The sequence below is a fragment of the Phyllobates terribilis genome, unplaced genomic scaffold (genome assembly GCF_046119375.1).
Source record: "Phyllobates terribilis strain yellow unplaced genomic scaffold, ASM4611937v1 Scaffold_249__1_contigs__length_2872098, whole genome shotgun sequence".
In the NCBI taxonomy this organism is placed as follows: domain Eukaryota; kingdom Metazoa; phylum Chordata; class Amphibia; order Anura; family Dendrobatidae; genus Phyllobates; species Phyllobates terribilis.
This window is the reverse complement of record NW_027363009.1, coordinates 1-19,979: the sequence shown is the minus strand read 5'-3', so window position 1 is coordinate 19,979 and position 19,979 is coordinate 1. Positions and strand designations below refer to the sequence as shown.

Genomic DNA, 19,979 nt, shown 5'->3' with positions numbered 1-19,979 from the left:
ACAGACATATTAGGCAAGCATTTTGGAGCTTTCACCTAAATAACTACAGGTGGTGAGATAAGCTGCACAATATAATTGACCTTTCAGTATATTGTTGCACACACACCATCTATTTAGCAAATGCCCTTGTTATCAACAGCAGCCTTTTAAACTCACCTGAGCTAACAGGTATGTGAGCTGGTTACTCTGCTGCGCTTAAAATTTCTTTTTTGGTTTGCTACAATGCCTTTTCTGAAACGTTGTCTCCCTCTGCTGGAACACTGACTTCTTTCATTTAATGCCTGCAGACTATAAAAGAGAAACCAACCCAAAAAGTTTGGTTGATTAGTCTGTGGCATTCTTTTAAACTGTTGCTTATGGCGGTCTCTGTGAGCTTCTCAGTGACATTCAGCCATCCAGGTATCCCGCCTGCAGTAGACGGAATGTGGCAATGGAACGCTGGCTGCGCGTGTCATAATAGGCTCTGAGCCTTTATATACCTGCGCACAGCAGCAGCCACCTTCAGTCTGCTGCTGGACAGCCAGCAGCAGCAGCAGGAGAGGTAATTAATCAGCAACCCTCCTGGTAAGGGTAGACAGCTGCTCGTTCCACCCCCCCCCCGCCTTAATTGGTTCTCCTCCCTTCCAACGGTGTTGAGGCGGGTGGGAACAGCCGGGGGTTGAGGGTACTGTGCTAAAAGAGGTGGAGTTATGCAGATCTAAAACGCGTGGATTGCAGCAGCAGCAAGCCGAAAGGTGCAGGCATGTGAGGGATCTAGAGGTTGACAGCATGTCTTCTTAACGGGAGTCCAGGTGGCCATCTCCACAAATGGACTTTTCAGAATCCTTGGGTGGCACCGTAGTCGGAAACCAATTCTGGTTATCGCTTCTCGGCCTTTTGGCTAAGATCAAGTGTAGTATCTGTTCTTATCAGTTTAATATCTGATACGTCCCCTATCTGGGGACCATATATTAAATGGATTTTTAGAACAGGGAGATGGAAAAAGAGCTTGCTCTGTCCACTCCATGCATTGACCTGGTATTGCAGTATCTCCAGGACCGGTGCACCCCTTCTTTAATGCAGTTTCTAAAATCAGAAAGAATTGAATTCAATGCTTTTTGTTCATTTTGCTTGTTTGTCGGATTTTGGGATGGACTCTTTGGCTTTGCTTTTCTTCTCCTCATTGGATTTTTCATGTTAAAAGTTGCAGAAGCCAGATGACAAGCTCATTTTGGTTCAACTTCAGCAACTGTGCATTGCATTGCCATGTAATGTAATGTAATGCAATGCTATCTATCTAGCTCTCCCTCTATACTTCCTTTTGGATAAACAGACATATTAGGCAAGCATTTTGGAGCTTTCACCTAAATAACTACAGGTGGTGAGATAAGCTGCACAATATAATTGACCTTTCAGTATATTGTTGCACACACACCATCTATTTAGCAAATGCCCTTGTTATCAACAGCAGCCTTTTAAACTCACCTGAGCTAACAGGTATGTGAGCTGGTTACTCTGCTGCGCTTAAAATTTCTTTTTTGGTTTGCTACAATGCCTTTTCTGAAACGTTGTCTCCCTCTGCTGGAACACTGACTTCTTTCATTTAATGCCTGCAGACTATAAAAGAGAAACCAACCCAAAAAGTTTGGTTGATTAGTCTGTGGCATTCTTTTAAACTGTTGCTTATGGCGGTCTCTGTGAGCTTCTCAGTGACATTCAGCCATCCAGGTATCCCGCCTGCAGTAGACGGAATGTGGCAATGGAACGCTGGCTGCGCGTGTCATAATAGGCTCTGAGCCTTTATATACCTGCGCACAGCAGCAGCCACCTTCAGTCTGCTGCTGGACAGCCAGCAGCAGCAGCAGCAGGAGAGGTAATTAATCAGCAACCCTCCTGCTAAGGGTAGACAGCTGCTCGTTCCACCCCCCCCCCGCCTTAATTGGTTCTCCTCCCTTCCAACGGTGTTGAGGCGGGTGGGAACAGCCGGGGGTTGAGGGTACTGTGCTAAAAGAGGTGGAGTTATGCAGATCTAAAACGCGTGGATTGCAGCAGCAGCAAGCCGAAAAGTGCAGGCATGTGAGGGATCTAGAGGTTGACAGCATGTCTTCTTAACGGGAGTCCAGGTGGCCATCTCCACAAATGGACTTTTCAGAATCCTTGGGTGGCACCGTAGTCGGAAACCAATTCTGGTTATCGCTTCTCGGCCTTTTGGCTAAGATCAAGTGTAGTATCTGTTCTTATCAGTTTAATATCTGATACGTCCCCTATCTGGGGACCATATATTAAATGGATTTTTAGAACAGGGAGATGGAAAAAGAGCTTGCTCTGTCCACTCCACGCATTGACCTGGTATTGCAGTATCTCCAGGACCGGTGCACCCCTTCTTTAATGCAGTTTCTAAAATCAGAAAGAATTGAATTCAATGCTTTTTGTTCATTTTGCTTGTTTGTCGGATTTTGGGATGGACTCTTTGGCTTTGCTTTTCTTCTCCTCATTGGATTTTTCATGTTAAAAGTTGCAGAAGCCAGATGACAAGCTCATTTTGGTTCAACTTCAGCAACTGTGCATTGCATTGCCATGTAATGTAATGTAATGCAATGCTATCTATCTAGCTCTCCCTCTATACTTCCTTTTGGATAAACAGACATATTAGGCAAGCATTTTGGAGCTTTCACCTAAATAACTACAGGTGGTGAGATAAGCTGCACAATATAATTGACCTTTCAGTATATTGTTGCACACACACCATCTATTTAGCAAATGCCCTTGTTATCAACAGCAGCCTTTTAAACTCACCTGAGCTAACAGGTATGTGAGCTGGTTACTCTGCTGCGCTTAAAATTTCTTTTTTGGTTTGCTACAATGCCTTTTCTGAAACGTTGTCTCCCTCTGCTGGAACACTGACTTCTTTCATTTAATGCCTGCAGACTATAAAAGAGAAACCAACCCAAAAAGTTTGGTTGATTAGTCTGTGGCATTCTTTTAAACTGTTGCTTATGGCGGTCTCTGTGAGCTTCTCAGTGACATTCAGCCATCCAGGTATCCCGCCTGCAGTAGACGGAATGTGGCAATGGAACGCTGGCTGCGCGTGTCATAATAGGCTCTGAGCCTTTATATACCTGCGCACAGCAGCAGCCACCTTCAGTCTGCTGCTGGACAGCCAGCAGCAGCAGCAGCAGGAGAGGTAATTAATCAGCAACCCTCCTGCTAAGGGTAGACAGCTGCTCGTTCCACCCCCCCCCCCGCCTTAATTGGTTCTCCTCCCTTCCAACGGTGTTGAGGCGGGTGGGAACAGCCGGGGGTTGAGGGTACTGTGCTAAAAGAGGTGGAGTTATGCAGATCTAAAACGCGTGGATTGCAGCAGCAGCAAGCCGAAAAGTGCAGGCATGTGAGGGATCTAGAGGTTGACAGCATGTCTTCTTAACGGGAGTCCAGGTGGCCATCTCCACAAATGGACTTTTCAGAATCCTTGGGTGGCACCGTAGTCGGAAACCAATTCTGGTTATCGCTTCTCGGCCTTTTGGCTAAGATCAAGTGTAGTATCTGTTCTTATCAGTTTAATATCTGATACGTCCCCTATCTGGGGACCATATATTAAATGGATTTTTAGAACAGGGAGATGGAAAAAGAGCTTGCTCTGTCCACTCCACGCATTGACCTGGTATTGCAGTATCTCCAGGACCGGTGCACCCCTTCTTTAATGCAGTTTCTAAAATCAGAAAGAATTGAATTCAATGCTTTTTGTTCATTTTGCTTGTTTGTCGGATTTTGGGATGGACTCTTTGGCTTTGCTTTTCTTCTCCTCATTGGATTTTTCATGTTAAAAGTTGCAGAAGCCAGATGACAAGCTCATTTTGGTTCAACTTCAGCAACTGTGCATTGCATTGCCATGTAATGTAATGTAATGCAATGCTATCTATCTAGCTCTCCCTCTATACTTCCTTTTGGATAAACAGACATATTAGGCAAGCATTTTGGAGCTTTCACCTAAATAACTACAGGTGGTGAGATAAGCTGCACAATATAATTGACCTTTCAGTATATTGTTGCACACACACCATCTATTTAGCAAATGCCCTTGTTATCAACAGCAGCCTTTTAAACTCACCTGAGCTAACAGGTATGTGAGCTGGTTACTCTGCTGCGCTTAAAATTTCTTTTTTGGTTTGCTACAATGCCTTTTCTGAAACGTTGTCTCCCTCTGCTGGAACACTGACTTCTTTCATTTAATGCCTGCAGACTATAAAAGAGAAACCAACCCAAAAAGTTTGGTTGATTAGTCTGTGGCATTCTTTTAAACTGTTGCTTATGGCGGTCTCTGTGAGCTTCTCAGTGACATTCAGCCATCCAGGTATCCCGCCTGCAGTAGACGGAATGTGGCAATGGAACGCTGGCTGCGCGTGTCATAATAGGCTCTGAGCCTTTATATACCTGCGCACAGCAGCAGCCACCTTCAGTCTGCTGCTGGACAGCCAGCAGCAGCAGCAGCAGGAGAGGTAATTAATCAGCAACCCTCCTGCTAAGGGTAGACAGCTGCTCGTTCCACCCCCCCCCCCCCCCGCCTTAATTGGTTCTCCTCCCTTCCAACGGTGTTGAGGCGGGTGGGAACAGCCGGGGGTTGAGGGTACTGTGCTAAAAGAGGTGGAGTTATGCAGATCTAAAACGCGTGGATTGCAGCAGCAGCAAGCCGAAAAGTGCAGGCATGTGAGGGATCTAGAGGTTGACAGCATGTCTTCTTAACGGGAGTCCAGGTGGCCATCTCCACAAATGGACTTTTCAGAATCCTTGGGTGGCACCGTAGTCGGAAACCAATTCTGGTTATCGCTTCTCGGCCTTTTGGCTAAGATCAAGTGTAGTATCTGTTCTTATCAGTTTAATATCTGATACGTCCCCTATCTGGGGACCATATATTAAATGGATTTTTAGAACAGGGAGATGGAAAAAGAGCTTGCTCTGTCCACTCCACGCATTGACCTGGTATTGCAGTATCTCCAGGACCGGTGCACCCCTTCTTTAATGCAGTTTCTAAAATCAGAAAGAATTGAATTCAATGCTTTTTGTTCATTTTGCTTGTTTGTCGGATTTTGGGATGGACTCTTTGGCTTTGCTTTTCTTCTCCTCATTGGATTTTTCATGTTAAAAGTTGCAGAAGCCAGATGACAAGCTCATTTTGGTTCAACTTCAGCAACTGTGCATTGCATTGCCATGTAATGTAATGTAATGCAATGCTATCTATCTAGCTCTCCCTCTATACTTCCTTTTGGATAAACAGACATATTAGGCAAGCATTTTGGAGCTTTCACCTAAATAACTACAGGTGGTGAGATAAGCTGCACAATATAATTGACCTTTCAGTATATTGTTGCACACACACCATCTATTTAGCAAATGCCCTTGTTATCAACAGCAGCCTTTTAAACTCACCTGAGCTAACAGGTATGTGAGCTGGTTACTCTGCTGCGCTTAAAATTTCTTTTTTGGTTTGCTACAATGCCTTTTCTGAAACGTTGTCTCCCTCTGCTGGAACACTGACTTCTTTCATTTAATGCCTGCAGACTATAAAAGAGAAACCAACCCAAAAAGTTTGGTTGATTAGTCTGTGGCATTCTTTTAAACTGTTGCTTATGGCGGTCTCTGTGAGCTTCTCAGTGACATTCAGCCATCCAGGTATCCCGCCTGCAGTAGACGGAATGTGGCAATGGAACGCTGGCTGCGCGTGTCATAATAGGCTCTGAGCCTTTATATACCTGCGCACAGCAGCAGCCACCTTCAGTCTGCTGCTGGACAGCCAGCAGCAGCAGCAGCAGGAGAGGTAATTAATCAGCAACCCTCCTGCTAAGGGTAGACAGCTGCTCGTTCCACCCCCCCCCCCGCCTTAATTGGTTCTCCTCCCTTCCAACGGTGTTGAGGCGGGTGGGAACAGCCGGGGGTTGAGGGTACTGTGCTAAAAGAGGTGGAGTTATGCAGATCTAAAACGCGTGGATTGCAGCAGCAGCAAGCCGAAAAGTGCAGGCATGTGAGGGATCTAGAGGTTGACAGCATGTCTTCTTAACGGGAGTCCAGGTGGCCATCTCCACAAATGGACTTTTCAGAATCCTTGGGTGGCACCGTAGTCGGAAACCAATTCTGGTTATCGCTTCTCGGCCTTTTGGCTAAGATCAAGTGTAGTATCTGTTCTTATCAGTTTAATATCTGATACGTCCCCTATCTGGGGACCATATATTAAATGGATTTTTAGAACAGGGAGATGGAAAAAGAGCTTGCTCTGTCCACTCCACGCATTGACCTGGTATTGCAGTATCTCCAGGACCGGTGCACCCCTTCTTTAATGCAGTTTCTAAAATCAGAAAGAATTGAATTCAATGCTTTTTGTTCATTTTGCTTGTTTGTCGGATTTTGGGATGGACTCTTTGGCTTTGCTTTTCTTCTCCTCATTGGATTTTTCATGTTAAAAGTTGCAGAAGCCAGATGACAAGCTCATTTTGGTTCAACTTCAACAACTGTGCATTGCATTGCCATGTAATGTAATGTAATGCAATGCTATCTATCTAGCTCTCCCTCTATACTTCCTTTTGGATAAACAGACATATTAGGCAAGCATTTTGGAGCTTTCACCTAAATAACTACAGGTGGTGAGATAAGCTGCACAATATAATTGACCTTTCAGTATATTGTTGCACACACACCATCTATTTAGCAAATGCCCTTGTTATCAACAGCAGCCTTTTAAACTCACCTGAGCTAACAGGTATGTGAGCTGGTTACTCTGCTGCGCTTAAAATTTATTTTTTGGTTTGCTACAATGCCTTTTCTGAAACGTTGTCTCCCTCTGCTGGAACACTGACTTCTTTCATTTAATGCCTGCAGACTATAAAAGAGAAACCAACCCAAAAAGTTTGGTTGATTAGTCTGTGGCATTCTTTTAAACTGTTGCTTATGGCGGTCTCTGTGAGCTTCTCAGTGACATTCAGCCATCCAGGTATCCCGCCTGCAGTAGACGGAATGTGGCAATGGAACGCTGGCTGCGCGTGTCATAATAGGCTCTGAGCCTTTATATACCTGCGCACAGCAGCAGCCACCTTCAGTCTGCTGCTGGACAGCCAGCAGCAGCAGCAGCAGGAGAGGTAATTAATCAGCAACCCTCCTGCTAAGGGTAGACAGCTGCTCGTTCCACCCCCCCCCCGCCTTAATTGGTTCTCCTCCCTTCCAACGGTGTTGAGGCGGGTGGGAACAGCCGGGGGTTGAGGGTACTGTGCTAAAAGAGGTGGAGTTATGCAGATCTAAAACGCGTGGATTGCAGCAGCAAGCCGAAAAGTGCAGGCATGTGAGGGATCTAGAGGTTGACAGCATGTCTTCTTAACGGGAGTCCAGGTGGCCATCTCCACAAATGGACTTTTCAGAATCCTTGGGTGGCACCGTAGTCGGAAACCAATTCTGGTTATCGCTTCTCGGCCTTTTGGCTAAGATCAAGTGTAGTATCTGTTCTTATCAGTTTAATATCTGATACGTCCCCTATCTGGGGACCATATATTAAATGGATTTTTAGAACAGGGAGATGGAAAAAGAGCTTGCTCTGTCCACTCCACGCATTGACCTGGTATTGCAGTATCTCCAGGACCGGTGCACCCCTTCTTTAATGCAGTTTCTAAAATCAGAAAGAATTGAATTCAATGCTTTTTGTTCATTTTGCTTGTTTGTCGGATTTTGGGATGGACTCTTTGGCTTTGCTTTTCTTCTCCTCATTGGATTTTTCATGTTAAAAGTTGCAGAAGCCAGATGACAAGCTCATTTTGGTTCAACTTCAGCAACTGTGCATTGCATTGCCATGTAATGTAATGTAATGCAATGCTATCTATCTAGCTCTCCCTCTATACTTCCTTTTGGATAAACAGACATATTAGGCAAGCATTTTGGAGCTTTCACCTAAATAACTACAGGTGGTGAGATAAGCTGCACAATATAATTGACCTTTCAGTATATTGTTGCACACACACCATCTATTTAGCAAATGCCCTTGTTATCAACAGCAGCCTTTTAAACTCACCTGAGCTAACAGGTATGTGAGCTGGTTACTCTGCTGCGCTTAAAATTTCTTTTTTGGTTTGCTACAATGCCTTTTCTGAAACGTTGTCTCCCTCTGCTGGAACACTGACTTCTTTCATTTAATGCCTGCAGACTATAAAAGAGAAACCAACCCAAAAAGTTTGGTTGATTAGTCTGTGGCATTCTTTTAAACTGTTGCTTATGGCGGTCTCTGTGAGCTTCTCAGTGACATTCAGCCATCCAGGTATCCCGCCTGCAGTAGACGGAATGTGGCAATGGAACGCTGGCTGCGCGTGTCATAATAGGCTCTGAGCCTTTATATACCTGCGCACAGCAGCAGCCACCTTCAGTCTGCTGCTGGACAGCCAGCAGCAGCAGCAGCAGGAGAGGTAATTAATCAGCAACCCTCCTGCTAAGGGTAGACAGCTGCCCGTTCCACCCCCCCCCCGCCTTAATTGGTTCTCCTCCCTTCCAACGGTGTTGAGGCGGGTGGGAACAGCCGGGGGTTGAGGGTACTGTGCTAAAAGAGGTGGAGTTATGCAGATCTAAAACGCGTGGATTGCAGCAGCAGCAAGCCGAAAAGTGCAGGCATGTGAGGGATCTAGAGGTTGACAGCATGTCTTCTTAACGGGAGTCCAGGTGGCCATCTCCACAAATGGACTTTTCAGAATCCTTGGGTGGCACCGTAGTCGGAAACCAATTCTGGTTATCGCTTCTCGGCCTTTTGGCTAAGATCAAGTGTAGTATCTGTTCTTATCAGTTTAATATCTGATACGTCCCCTATCTGGGGACCATATATTAAATGGATTTTTAGAACAGGGAGATGGAAAAAGAGCTTGCTCTGTCCACTCCACGTATTGACCTGGTATTGCAGTATCTCCAGGACCGGTGCACCCCTTCTTTAATGCAGTTTCTAAAATCAGAAAGAATTGAATTCAATGCTTTTTGTTCATTTTGCTTGTTTGTCGGATTTTGGGATGGACTCTTTGGCTTTGCTTTTCTTCTCCTCATTGGATTTTTCATGTTAAAAGTTGCAGAAGCCAGATGACAAGCTCATTTTGGTTCAACTTCAGCAACTGTGCATTGCATTGCCATGTAATGTAATGTAATGCAATGCTATCTATCTAGCTCTCCCTCTATACTTCCTTTTGGATAAACAGACATATTAGGCAAGCATTTTGGAGCTTTCACCTAAATAACTACAGGTGGTGAGATAAGCTGCACAATATAATTGACCTTTCAGTATATTGTTGCACACACACCATCTATTTAGCAAATGCCCTTGTTATCAACAGCAGCCTTTTAAACTCACCTGAGCTAACAGGTATGTGAGCTGGTTACTCTGCTGCGCTTAAAATTTATTTTTTGGTTTGCTACAATGCCTTTTCTGAAACGTTGTCTCCCTCTGCTGGAACACTGATTTCTTTCATTTAATGCCTGCAGACTATAAAAGAGAAACCAACCCAAAAAGTTTGGTTGATTAGTCTGTGGCATTCTTTTAAACTGTTGCTTATGGCGGTCTCTGTGAGCTTCTCAGTGACATTCAGCCATCCAGGTATCCCGCCTGCAGTAGACGGAATGTGGCAATGGAACACTGGCTGCGCGTGTCATAATAGGCTCTGAGCCTTTATATACCTGCGCACAGCAGCAGCCACCTTCAGTCTGCTGCTGGACAGCCAGCAGCAGCAGCAGCAGGAGAGGTAATTAATCAGCAACCCTCCTGCTAAGGGTAGACAGCTGCTCGTTCCCCCCCCCCCCCCCCGCCTTAATTGGTTCTCCTCCCTTCCAACGGTGTTGAGGCGGGTGGGAACAGCCGGGGGTTGAGGGTACTGTGCTAAAAGAGGTGGAGTTATGCAGATCTAAAACGCGTGGATTGCAGCAGCAGCAAGCCGAAAAGTGCAGGCATGTGAGGGATCTAGAGGTTGACAGCATGTCTTCTTAACGGGAGTCCAGGTGGCCATCTCCACAAATGGACTTTTCAGAATCCTTGGGTGGCACCGTAGTCGGAAACCAATTCTGGTTATCGCTTCTCGGCCTTTTGGCACGATCTATCAGGTTTACCTGTGTGGTCTTGCCTGTGAGGTGCTCTTGGTACCCTTTCTCTCGGCCTGGGGGGATCGTTCCTCTTCGGAGGGAGCAACGGGAAGGGATCCCATGAAGGCTTGCGCCTTTCAGAGAGAAGAGTCGGTACGTTCCTGAGTGAAGGATGCCGGCAACGCTCACATATTCATCGGGTGATGCCCGGATGCGGAACACCGTGAGGATTGAAGTTGGAGCAGGATCGAGGACGGAGAAGAACTTGGACTACATCTGCCATAGGATTCTGCTTGGAGTTCTGGAGTTTCGGCGGGAAGACATATTCTGCTTCCAGGACAATGAGTACAAGGGGACTTACACCATCACCTTCAAGAGCCAGGGATGCTGTCACCAACTCGTACAAAAGGTAAATGAGAAAAACTACTTAGATGAATTGGATGGACTAACCTTTTGTCTCTTGTATGCCTATGACGAGATCCCTATCGTGGTGCATTTCCCGAACCCCTTTGTGGAGGCTGCAGACATCTCGACCTACCTTATCCGTTATTGTGATGATCTGAGATACCTGGGCACTGTGAAGAACGCGGTAGGCTTCTGGTGCGGCAAGAGGAGGTACATGGCCCGTCTAAAGAGGGACCCAAGTGGAGTGGGAGGAATGCTACACCCTCCCTCAACATTTGTGATCGGTAAGAGCAGAGGCTACTTATTTTACCCTGGAATGCCGGTATGTTGCAGGAACTGTGGACAAATGGGTCATACCCAAACGTCCTGCACGGGCAGGAAAGTAGACCGCTGCAATAATTGCAGCTGTTACGGACATTTAATGAAGGACTGTCCCGCTGGGAGGAAATGCAATCTTTGTGGTGAGGCGGGGCACATGTTCCGAGGATGCCCCAACAGGACCAGGACCAGGACTTACGCAGAAGCTGCATCTTCTGCAGCTGAGCCGATGCGCCCGCCGGTCTTCACTGGCGGGCCGGCGTCGGAGGGCGGTTCGAAGGGCGAGAAGGTTGGGATGGAGCAGGGAGCCGGAGGCCCCTCTGGGGCGGCCACTGCATCGAAGTCCCTTAACGATGGGCGGACCTCGCATGGACCGGAACGGAGGGGTCCTCCTTCTGGGAGGGTATCCTCCGTGTCGATGGTTCCCGATACCGATCCTGTTGGGCTGGAGGGTGGTGCCCCTGTGCGGTTGGCTACAGGGGACCACGCAGCGATGGCCTCAGGATCTTCCAGGGCGATTAGCCAGCCAGATGAGGGGGCTTTGCTTCTAGGTGGCGAACATCAGGGAATCTGTGTTGGTGATCTTATCCTGATGGACCAGTCTCTCCCCCTGGAGGAGGTGGAGGAAGAGGAGGACTGCACCAGTGACCTAGTGGAGTCTGCCCCGAAAAAGAGACGGAATGTCGAAGCCCCAGCGTCTCCTGGAATGTGGCTGGGAACCGTGACCTACGAGGGGGCAACCGCCGGCTCACAGAATATCGAGTCATTTGGGTCCTCTAGCCCGGATGTCCTGGAGCAATTTGGCATACAGGGCTTTGAGTCAGGTGTCCTCATGGAAGATCCACCACCCTGACCTATGAATGCCCACATTAAGACTTGTCTCACTGAATGTGAGGTCATTAAAGAGCCCAGTTCGTAGGGCTGCTCTATTTAAGTACTTAGAAACCACTGACTTTGACATATGTTTATTACAGGAATACGGGATACAACATGCACTAAATTATAATGACATCAAGACAGATTGGAGACTGGGGCCCTCCATCTGGTCTGGCTCCAATGACAACAAGTCAGCGGGGGTGGGCTTCCTCTGTCGTGGGAGAAATATTGCTATAAATACTGTCACAGAAATAGTACCAGGCAGAGTGGTTTTAGTGCATTTTAAATTTAATGGTTTTACCCTATGTGTAATGAATGTTTATGCTTCCCCTGATAAGCAAGAGAGAATTAATTTATTTGGGATATTGCCATTGTACTGTACTGGGTCATCTCCCCTGATCGTAGGGGGTGATTTTAATTGTCTTTGTGCTAGTGAACAACGAGCGGGGGGTGACCCTTTACGCAAATTGTATAAGTCATGTCATCTATTGAAAGATTTTATAACTGATTTTAAATTATGCGATGCGTGGAGGTCACTCCTGCCGACGGACCCTGGTTATACGTGGTCCGGAAGTGGGGTGTCCTCCAGGATCGATTTTATTTTCCTATCAGATGATTTTAACCCTGTAAAATGTGTTTTAACATCAAATATATTTTCTGACCATAAGGGCTTGGAGGTGCATCTAGAATACCGGGATGAACAGAGGGTCAACAGGGGCCTCTGGCGTCTAAGTACTTACCTGCTGGAGGACCCTCTGATTCGACAAGACTTTGTTAAAGCCTATCAAGCCTGGCGGCGACAAAAACCTTCTGATGCCCCTATGGTAACCTGGTGGGAAAATTTGAAAAAAAAAGTCAGAATGTTTTTTATAAAAGCAGGGAGACGTAAAGCTAGAGAGAAAAAAAGATGTTTTAGTGATCTTAACACCAAACTACAAACACTTTTTAAATTCAAAGAGCTAGGGGTGGAGGTGGGAGATGATATTGCTAGCCTAAAAACTGAAATTCAGAACTGCATAGACACAAAGGGGAAAGAGATTATTTTTAACTCTAGAGTGCAGCACTTGGAGGAGGGGGAGAAGTGCTCTCGCTTCTTCTTCAAAAAAGTCATGGATAAAAGAGAAGTGATCACAAATCTAGAGGGTGAAACATCTATGCAGGGAATGTTGAATGCTACTTTTAACTTTTATAAGCCTCTTTTTAGTAAAAAGTGTATAGATGAGTCCTTTTTATCTGATGCTCTTAATGATCTCGATTTTAAGTTAAATTTTACAGACCAGGAGTTTTTAGAACGCGATATTGTTTTAGAGGAATTATTTTATGTTTTTAAAAGTTTCTCTAAGGGTAAAGCACCTGGGTGTGACGGACTACCTGTAGAGTTTTATCTTACTTTTTGGGACATTTTAAAAGAGGACCTTTTTATGCTTTTTAAAGAAGTTTTTATTTGTGAACAGTTGCCATTTTCGTGGAGGAGAGGAGTGGTGTCTTTGATATATAAAAAAGGTGATCGCAGTGCTCTAGCGAATTGGAGACCCATAACTCTCCTAAACGTCGATTACAAGGTACTTGCTAAGGTGGTTGCAAACCGGCTCAGGAATGTCATTGCCAAACTAATCCAGCCTGAGCAGGTTTGTAGTGTACCAGGCAGAAGTATTTCAGAGGTTTTAAACGTATTAAGGGATGTAATTTGGTATTCCAGAGACCGGGGTCAAAATGTAGCTCTTTTAGCCCTAGATTTTGAAAAAGCTTTCGATAGAGTCTCTCATAGATTTCTTTTTAGAGTTTTAAAAAGAATGGGTATCCCTAATATGCTTTTAAATTGTATTAAGATTTTATATAAAAATTGTTTTAGTCAAATTTCTCTTAATGGCTTTTTAACAGATGGAGTTCCCCTTGAGTCCGGAGTGAAGCAGGGATGCCCCTTGTCGCCCATCCTGTTCATCTGCGCCATGGAGCCCCTGCTGAGCGCAATAAGGAAAGACAAAGTGATTAGAGGGGTTCCTGTTCCTGGCGGAGGTGGCAGTGATGTGAGAGTCTTTGGCTACATGGATGACGTGACGGTTGTGTGCGTGGACCCTGCTTCCCTCCGGAGGGCGGTGTTGCGCATTGATTTTTTTTCCCAGGCATCCGGTTTTAAACTTAATTTAAATAAATCTGAATGTCTGACTTTGGGATCCTGGGACACCGCCCAACTCCCGCAGCTCACTTTAAAACGAGACAATGTAAAAATTCTTGGAGTTGTTTTTAACGAGGAGAATGTGGGAACTCAAAGCTGGGAGAATGTCATAGAAAAAATGTCAAAGAAAATATCATTTTGGGGTTTGAGGTCCCTAACAATGGAGGGGAAAATTTTAATTATAAAATCAGTGTTGTTACCCCTCATACTGTATATAGCTATGGTGTACCCCCCCTCTGATGTTTTAATTAAAAAAATGACTAGGATGATCTGTATGTTTTTATGGAACTCCAAAATGGAAAAATTAAGGCGAGAAATAATGAGGAAGAATAAAATGAACGGCGGAAGGGATGTCCCCGATTTACATATTTATTTGTATTTAAATTATTTCTGCTTTTGTTTCAAACATTTTAATGGTAATAGTGCGCTAAGTTATTTTTTAAAATGTACTTGTGGGATGATTTTTAAAAGATGGTTTAAGTTGTCGTTGAATTCCCCTGTTTTACTATGCCCCCCCAAACACCAAGCAATCTTAGAAAAGACTGTTCGATTTTATAGCCTTGGTGATTTTAATATGGACATTTTTAAAGACCGCAAGAAGCTTTTATCTTTTCTGAGGAGGAATGAAGATGTGACCCCCATAGTAAATTTCTCAGAAGAGAGGTCGAAGCAAGTTTGGAAGAATGTCTTCGGAAAATTTTTAGCAAATGGACATAAGGACATCGCATGGATGGTGGTCCACCAGTGCCTCCCCACCAGAGAGTTTCAACACAGGAGAGGCCTGGTGGCCAGAGCAAAATGCCCCAGAGACTCATGTGTTTATGACGAAACCACCTTGCACCTTATGTGGAATTGCCCATTTGCACAGGAACTTTGGCACAAAGTTGGGATTCTTTTAAAATGGACTTGCGGTTTAAGAGATTTTAACCATGAATATGTTTTATATGGCCTTTTTAAATGTCCGACCCCTCAACAGTATTGTATATGTTGGTGTATGATTAACTGTTTTAAAGACGCCCTTTGGAAGGCACGCAATATTTTACTTTTTAAACGTGATGCTATTTCTGTGAAGGATTGTCTTAAAATTGCTTTTAGCCAGATGTATATTTATTACTTGAGGGATGTCAAATGTATTGGGAGAAGGGATGCTAATCGTATATGGGGTTTTTATGGGTGGAATTCTGTGTTTTAATAATGTACTGTTTGTGTTGTTGTTTTTGATTGTAAACCATCTTTTACGCACTTAATAAAATATGTTGAAACCTGATCTGTTCTTATCAGTTTAATATCTGATACGTCCCCTATCTGGGGACCATATATTAAATGGATTTTTAGAACAGGGAGATGGAAAAAGAGCTTGCTCTGTCCACTCCACGCATTGACCTGGTATTGCAGTATCTCCAGGACCGGTGCACCCCTTCTTTAATGCAGTTTCTAAAATCAGAAAGAATTGAATTCAATGCTTTTTGTTCATTTTGCTTGTTTGTCGGATTTTGGGATGGACTCTTTGGCTTTGCTTTTCTTCTCCTCATTGGATTTTTCATGTTAAAAGTTGCAGAAGCCAGATGACAAGCTCATTTTGGTTCAACTTCAGCAACTGTGCATTGCATTGCCATGTAATGTAATGTAATGCAATGCTATCTATCTAGCTCTCCCTCTATACTTCCTTTTGGATAAACAGACATATTAGGCAAGCATTTTGGAGCTTTCACCTAAATAACTACAGGTGGTGAGATAAGCTGCACAATATAATTGACCTTTCAGTATATTGTTGCACACACACCATCTATTTAGCAAATGCCCTTGTTATCAACAGCAGCCTTTTAAACTCACCTGAGCTAACAGGTATGTGAGCTGGTTACTCTGCTGCGCTTAAAATTTCTTTTTTGGTTTGCTACAATGCCTTTTCTGAAACGTTGTCTCCCTCTGCTGGAACACTGACTTCTTTCATTTAATGCCTGCAGACTATAAAAGAGAAACCAACCCAAAAAGTTTGGTTGATTAGTCTGTGGCATTCTTTTAAACTGTTGCTTATGGCGGTCTCTGTGAGCTTCTCAGTGACATTCAGCCATCCAGGTATCCCGCCTGCAGTAGACGGAATGTGGCAATGGAACGCTGGCTGCGCGTGTCATAATAGGCTCTGAGCCTTTATATACCTGCGCACAGCAGCAGCCACCTTCAGTCTGCTGCTGGACAGCCAGCAGCAGCAGCAGCAGGAGAGGTAATTAATCAGCAACCCTCCTGCTAAGGGTAGACAGCTGCTCGTTCCACCCCCCCCCCGCCTTAATTGGTTCTCCTCCCTTCCAACGGTGTTGAGGCGGGTGGGAACAGCCGGGGGTTGAGGGTACTGTGCTAAAAGAGGTGGAGTTATGCAGATCTAAAACGCGTGGATTGCAGCAGCAGCAAGCCGAAAAGTGCAGGCATGTGAGGGATCTAGAGGTTGACAGCATGTCTTCTTAACGGAAGTCCAGGTGGCCATCTCCACAAATGAACTTTTCAGAATCCTTGGGTGGCACCGTAGTCGGAAACCAATTCTGGTTATCGCTTCTCGGCCTTTTGGCTAAGATCAAGTGTAGTATCTGTTCTTATCAGTTTAATATCTGATACGTCCCCTATCTGGGGACCATATATTAAATGGATTTTTAGAACAGGGAGATGGAAAAAGAGCTTGCTCTGTCCACTCCACGCATTGACCTGGTATTGCAGTATCTCCAGGACCGGTGCACCCCTTCTTTAATGCAGTTTCTAAAATCAGAAAGAATTGAATTCAATGCTTTTTGTTCATTTTGCTTGCTTGTCGGATTTTGGGATGGACTCTTTGGCTTTGCTTTTCTTCTCCTCATTGGATTTTTCATGTTAAAAGTTGCAGAAGCCAGATGACAAGCTCATTTTGGTTCAACTTCAGCAACTGTGCATTGCATTGCCATGTAATGTAATGTAATGCAATGCTATCTATCTAGCTCTCCCTCTATACTTCCTTTTGGATAAACAGACATATTAGGCAAGCATTTTGGAGCTTTCACCTAAATAACTACAGGTGGTGAGATAAGCTGCACAATATAATTGACCTTTCAGTATATTGTTGCACACACACCATCTATTTAGCAAATGCCCTTGTTATCAACAGCAGCCTTTTAAACTCACCTGAGCTAACAGGTATGTGAGCTGGTTACTCTGCTGCGCTTAAAATTTCTTTTTTGGTTTGCTACAATGCCTTTTCTGAAACGTTGTCTCCCTCTGCTGGAACACTGACTTCTTTCATTTAATGCCTGCAGACTATAAAAGAGAACCCAACCCAAAAAGTTTGGTTGATTAGTCTGTGGCATTCTTTTAAACTGTTGGTTATGGCCGTCTCTGTGAGCTTCTCAGTGACATTCAGCCATCCAGGTATCCCGCCTGCAGTAGACGGAATGTGGCAATGGAACGCTGGCTGCGCGTGTCATAATAGGCTCTGAGCCTTTATATACCTGCGCACAGCAGCAGCCACCTTCAGTCTGCTGCTGGACAGCCAGCAGCAGCAGCAGGAGAGGTAATTAATCAGCAACCCTCCTGCTAAGGGTAGACAGCTGCTCGTTCCACCCCCCCCCCCGCCTTAATTGGTTCTCCTCCCTTCCAACGGTGTTGAGGCGGGTGGGAACAGCCGGGGGTTGAGGGTACTGTGCTAAAAGAGGTGGAGTTATGCAGATCTAAAACGCGTGGATTGCAGCAGCAGCAAGCCGAAAAGTGCAGGCATGTGAGGGATCTAGAGGTTGACAGCATGTCTTCTTAACGGGAGTCCAGGTGGCCATCTCCACAAATGGACTTTTCAGAATCCTTGGGTGGCACCGTAGTCGGAAACCAATTCTGGTTATCGCTTCTCGGCCTTTTGGCTAAGATCAAGTGTAGTATCTGTTCTTATCAGTTTAATATCTGATACGTCCCCTATCTGGGGACCATATATTAAATGGATTTTTAGAACAGGGAGATGGAAAAAGAGCTTGCTCTGTCCACTCCACGCATTGACCTGGTATTGCAGTATCTCCAGGGACCGGTGCACCCCTTCTTTAATGCAGTTTCTAAAATCAGAAAGAATTGAATTCAATGCTTTTTGTTCATTTTGCTTGTTTGTCGGATTTTGGGATGGACTCTTGGCTTTGCTTTTCTTCTCCTCAATTGGATTTTTTCATGTTAAAAGTTGCAGAAGCCAGATGACAAGCTCATTTTGGTTCAACTTCAGCAACTGTGCATTGCATTGCCATGTAATGTAATGTAATGCAATGCTATCTATCTAGCTCTCCCTCTATACTTCCTTTTGGATAAACAGACATATTAGGCAAGCATTTTGGAGCTTTTCACTAAATAACTACAGGTGGTGAGATAAGCTGCACAATATAATTGACCTTTCAGTATATTGTTGCACACACACCATCTATTTAGCAAATGCCCTTGTTATCAACAGCAGCCTTTTAAACTCACCTGAGCTAACAGGTATGCGAGCTGGTTACTCTGCTGCGCTTAAAATTTCTTTTTTGTTTGCTACAATGCCTTTTCTGAAACGTTGTCTCCCTCTGCTGGTACACTGACTTCTTTCATTTTAATGCCTGCAGACTATAAAAGAGAAACCAACCCAAAAAGTTTGGTTGATTAGTCTGTGGCATTCTTTTAAACTGTTGCTTATGGCGGTCTCTGTGAGCTTCTCAGTGACATTCAGCCATCCAGGTATCCCGCATGCAGTAGACGGAATGTGGCAATGGAACGCTGGCTGCGCGTGTCATAATAGGCTCTGAGCCTTTATATACCTGCGCACAGCAGCAGCCACCTTCAGTCTGCTGCTGGACAGCCAGCAGCAGCAGCAGCAGGAGAGGTAATTAATCAGCAACCCTCCTGCTAAGGGTAGACAGCTGCTCGTTCCACCCCCCCCCGCCTTAATTGGTTCTCCTCCCTTCCACGGTGTTGAGGCGGGTGGGAACAGCCGGGGGTTGAGGGTACTGTGCTAAAAGAGGTGGAGTTATGCAGATCTAAAACGCGTGGATTGCAGCAGCAGCAAGCCGAAAAGTGCAGGCATGTGAGGGATCTAGTGGTTGACAGCATGTCTTCTTAACGGGAGTCCAGGTGGCCATCTCCACAAATGGACTTTTCAGAATCCTTGGGTGGCACCGTAGTCGGAAACCAATTCTGGTTATCGCTTCTCGGCTTTTGGCTAAGATCAAGTGTAGTATCTGTTCTTATCAGTTTAATATCTGATACGTCCCCTATCTGGGGACCATATATTAAATGGATTTTTAGAACAGGGAAGATGGAAAAAGAGCTTGCTCTGTCCACTCCACGCATTGACCTGGTATTGCAGTATCTCCAGGACCGGTGCACCCCTTCTTTAATGCAGTTTCTAAAATCAGAAAGAATTGAATTCAATGCTTTTTGTTCATTTTGCTTGTTTGTCGGATTTTGGGATGGACTCTTTGGCTTTGCTTTACTTCTCCTCATTGGATTTTTCATGTTAAAAGTTGCAGAAGCCAGATGACAAGCTCATTTTGGTTCAACTTCAGCAACTGTGCATTGCATTGCCATGTAATGTAATGTAATGCAATGCTATCTATCTAGCTCTCCCTCTATACTTCCTTTTGGATAAACAGACATATTAGGCAAGCATTTTGGAGCTTTCACCTAAATAACTACAGGTGGTGAGATAAGCTGCACAATATAATTGACCTTTCAGTATATTGTTGCACACACACCATCTATTTAGCAAATGCCCTTGTTATCAACAGCAGCCTTTAAACTCACCTGAGCTAACAGGTATGTGAGCTGGTTACTCTGCTGCGCTTAAAATTTCTTTTTTGTTTGCTACAATGCCTTTTCTGAAACGTTGTCTCCCTCTGCTGAAACACTGACTTCTTTCATTTAATGCCTGCAGACTATAAAAGAGAAACCAACCCAAAAAGTTTGGTTGATTAGTCTGTGGCATTCTTTTAAACTGTTGCTTATGGCGGTCTCTGTGAGCTTCTCAGTGACATTCAGCCATCCAGGTATCCCGCCTGCAGTAGACGGAATGTGGCAATGGAACGCTGGCTGCGCGTGTCATAATAGGCTCTGAGCCTTTATATACCTGCGCACAGCAGCAGCCACCTTCAGTCTGCTGCTGGACAGCCAGCAGCAGCAGCAGCAGGAG

General features: G+C 44.9%; 11 non-coding genes across 11 annotated transcripts; all 11 read left to right on the top strand.

Annotated features, from left to right (window-relative positions):
• The first annotated feature begins 860 nt into the window (after positions 1–860).
• On the top strand, positions 861–1,051 carry LOC141218087 (U2 spliceosomal RNA). Its single transcript, XR_012286850.1, has one exon. It is a non-coding gene; the product is annotated as a U2 spliceosomal RNA (small nuclear RNA).
• A 1,120-nt stretch (positions 1,052–2,171) lies between these two features.
• On the top strand, positions 2,172–2,362 carry LOC141218658 (U2 spliceosomal RNA). The gene has a single exon (XR_012287353.1). It is a non-coding gene; the product is annotated as a U2 spliceosomal RNA (small nuclear RNA).
• A 1,121-nt stretch (positions 2,363–3,483) lies between these two features.
• On the top strand, positions 3,484–3,674 carry LOC141218647 (U2 spliceosomal RNA). The gene has a single exon (XR_012287342.1). It is a non-coding gene; the product is annotated as a U2 spliceosomal RNA (small nuclear RNA).
• Positions 3,675–4,799: 1,125 nt separating this feature from the next.
• On the top strand, positions 4,800–4,990 carry LOC141218636 (U2 spliceosomal RNA). Its single transcript, XR_012287331.1, has one exon. It is a non-coding gene; the product is annotated as a U2 spliceosomal RNA (small nuclear RNA).
• A 1,121-nt stretch (positions 4,991–6,111) lies between these two features.
• LOC141218625 (U2 spliceosomal RNA) lies at positions 6,112–6,302 on the top strand. Its single transcript, XR_012287320.1, has one exon. It is a non-coding gene; the product is annotated as a U2 spliceosomal RNA (small nuclear RNA).
• Positions 6,303–7,419: 1,117 nt separating this feature from the next.
• LOC141218614 (U2 spliceosomal RNA) lies at positions 7,420–7,610 on the top strand. Its single transcript, XR_012287309.1, has one exon. It is a non-coding gene; the product is annotated as a U2 spliceosomal RNA (small nuclear RNA).
• Positions 7,611–8,730: 1,120 nt separating this feature from the next.
• On the top strand, positions 8,731–8,921 carry LOC141218143 (U2 spliceosomal RNA). Its single transcript, XR_012286903.1, has one exon. It is a non-coding gene; the product is annotated as a U2 spliceosomal RNA (small nuclear RNA).
• Positions 8,922–15,061: 6,140 nt separating this feature from the next.
• Positions 15,062–15,251, top strand: LOC141218358 (U2 spliceosomal RNA). Its single transcript, XR_012287108.1, has one exon. It is a non-coding gene; the product is annotated as a U2 spliceosomal RNA (small nuclear RNA).
• A 1,120-nt stretch (positions 15,252–16,371) lies between these two features.
• Positions 16,372–16,562, top strand: LOC141218603 (U2 spliceosomal RNA). Its single transcript, XR_012287298.1, has one exon. It is a non-coding gene; the product is annotated as a U2 spliceosomal RNA (small nuclear RNA).
• Positions 16,563–17,680: 1,118 nt separating this feature from the next.
• LOC141218187 (U2 spliceosomal RNA) lies at positions 17,681–17,872 on the top strand. The gene has a single exon (XR_012286944.1). It is a non-coding gene; the product is annotated as a U2 spliceosomal RNA (small nuclear RNA).
• A 1,119-nt stretch (positions 17,873–18,991) lies between these two features.
• On the top strand, positions 18,992–19,182 carry LOC141218318 (U2 spliceosomal RNA). The gene has a single exon (XR_012287072.1). It is a non-coding gene; the product is annotated as a U2 spliceosomal RNA (small nuclear RNA).
• The last annotated feature ends 797 nt before the right edge of the window (positions 19,183–19,979 follow it).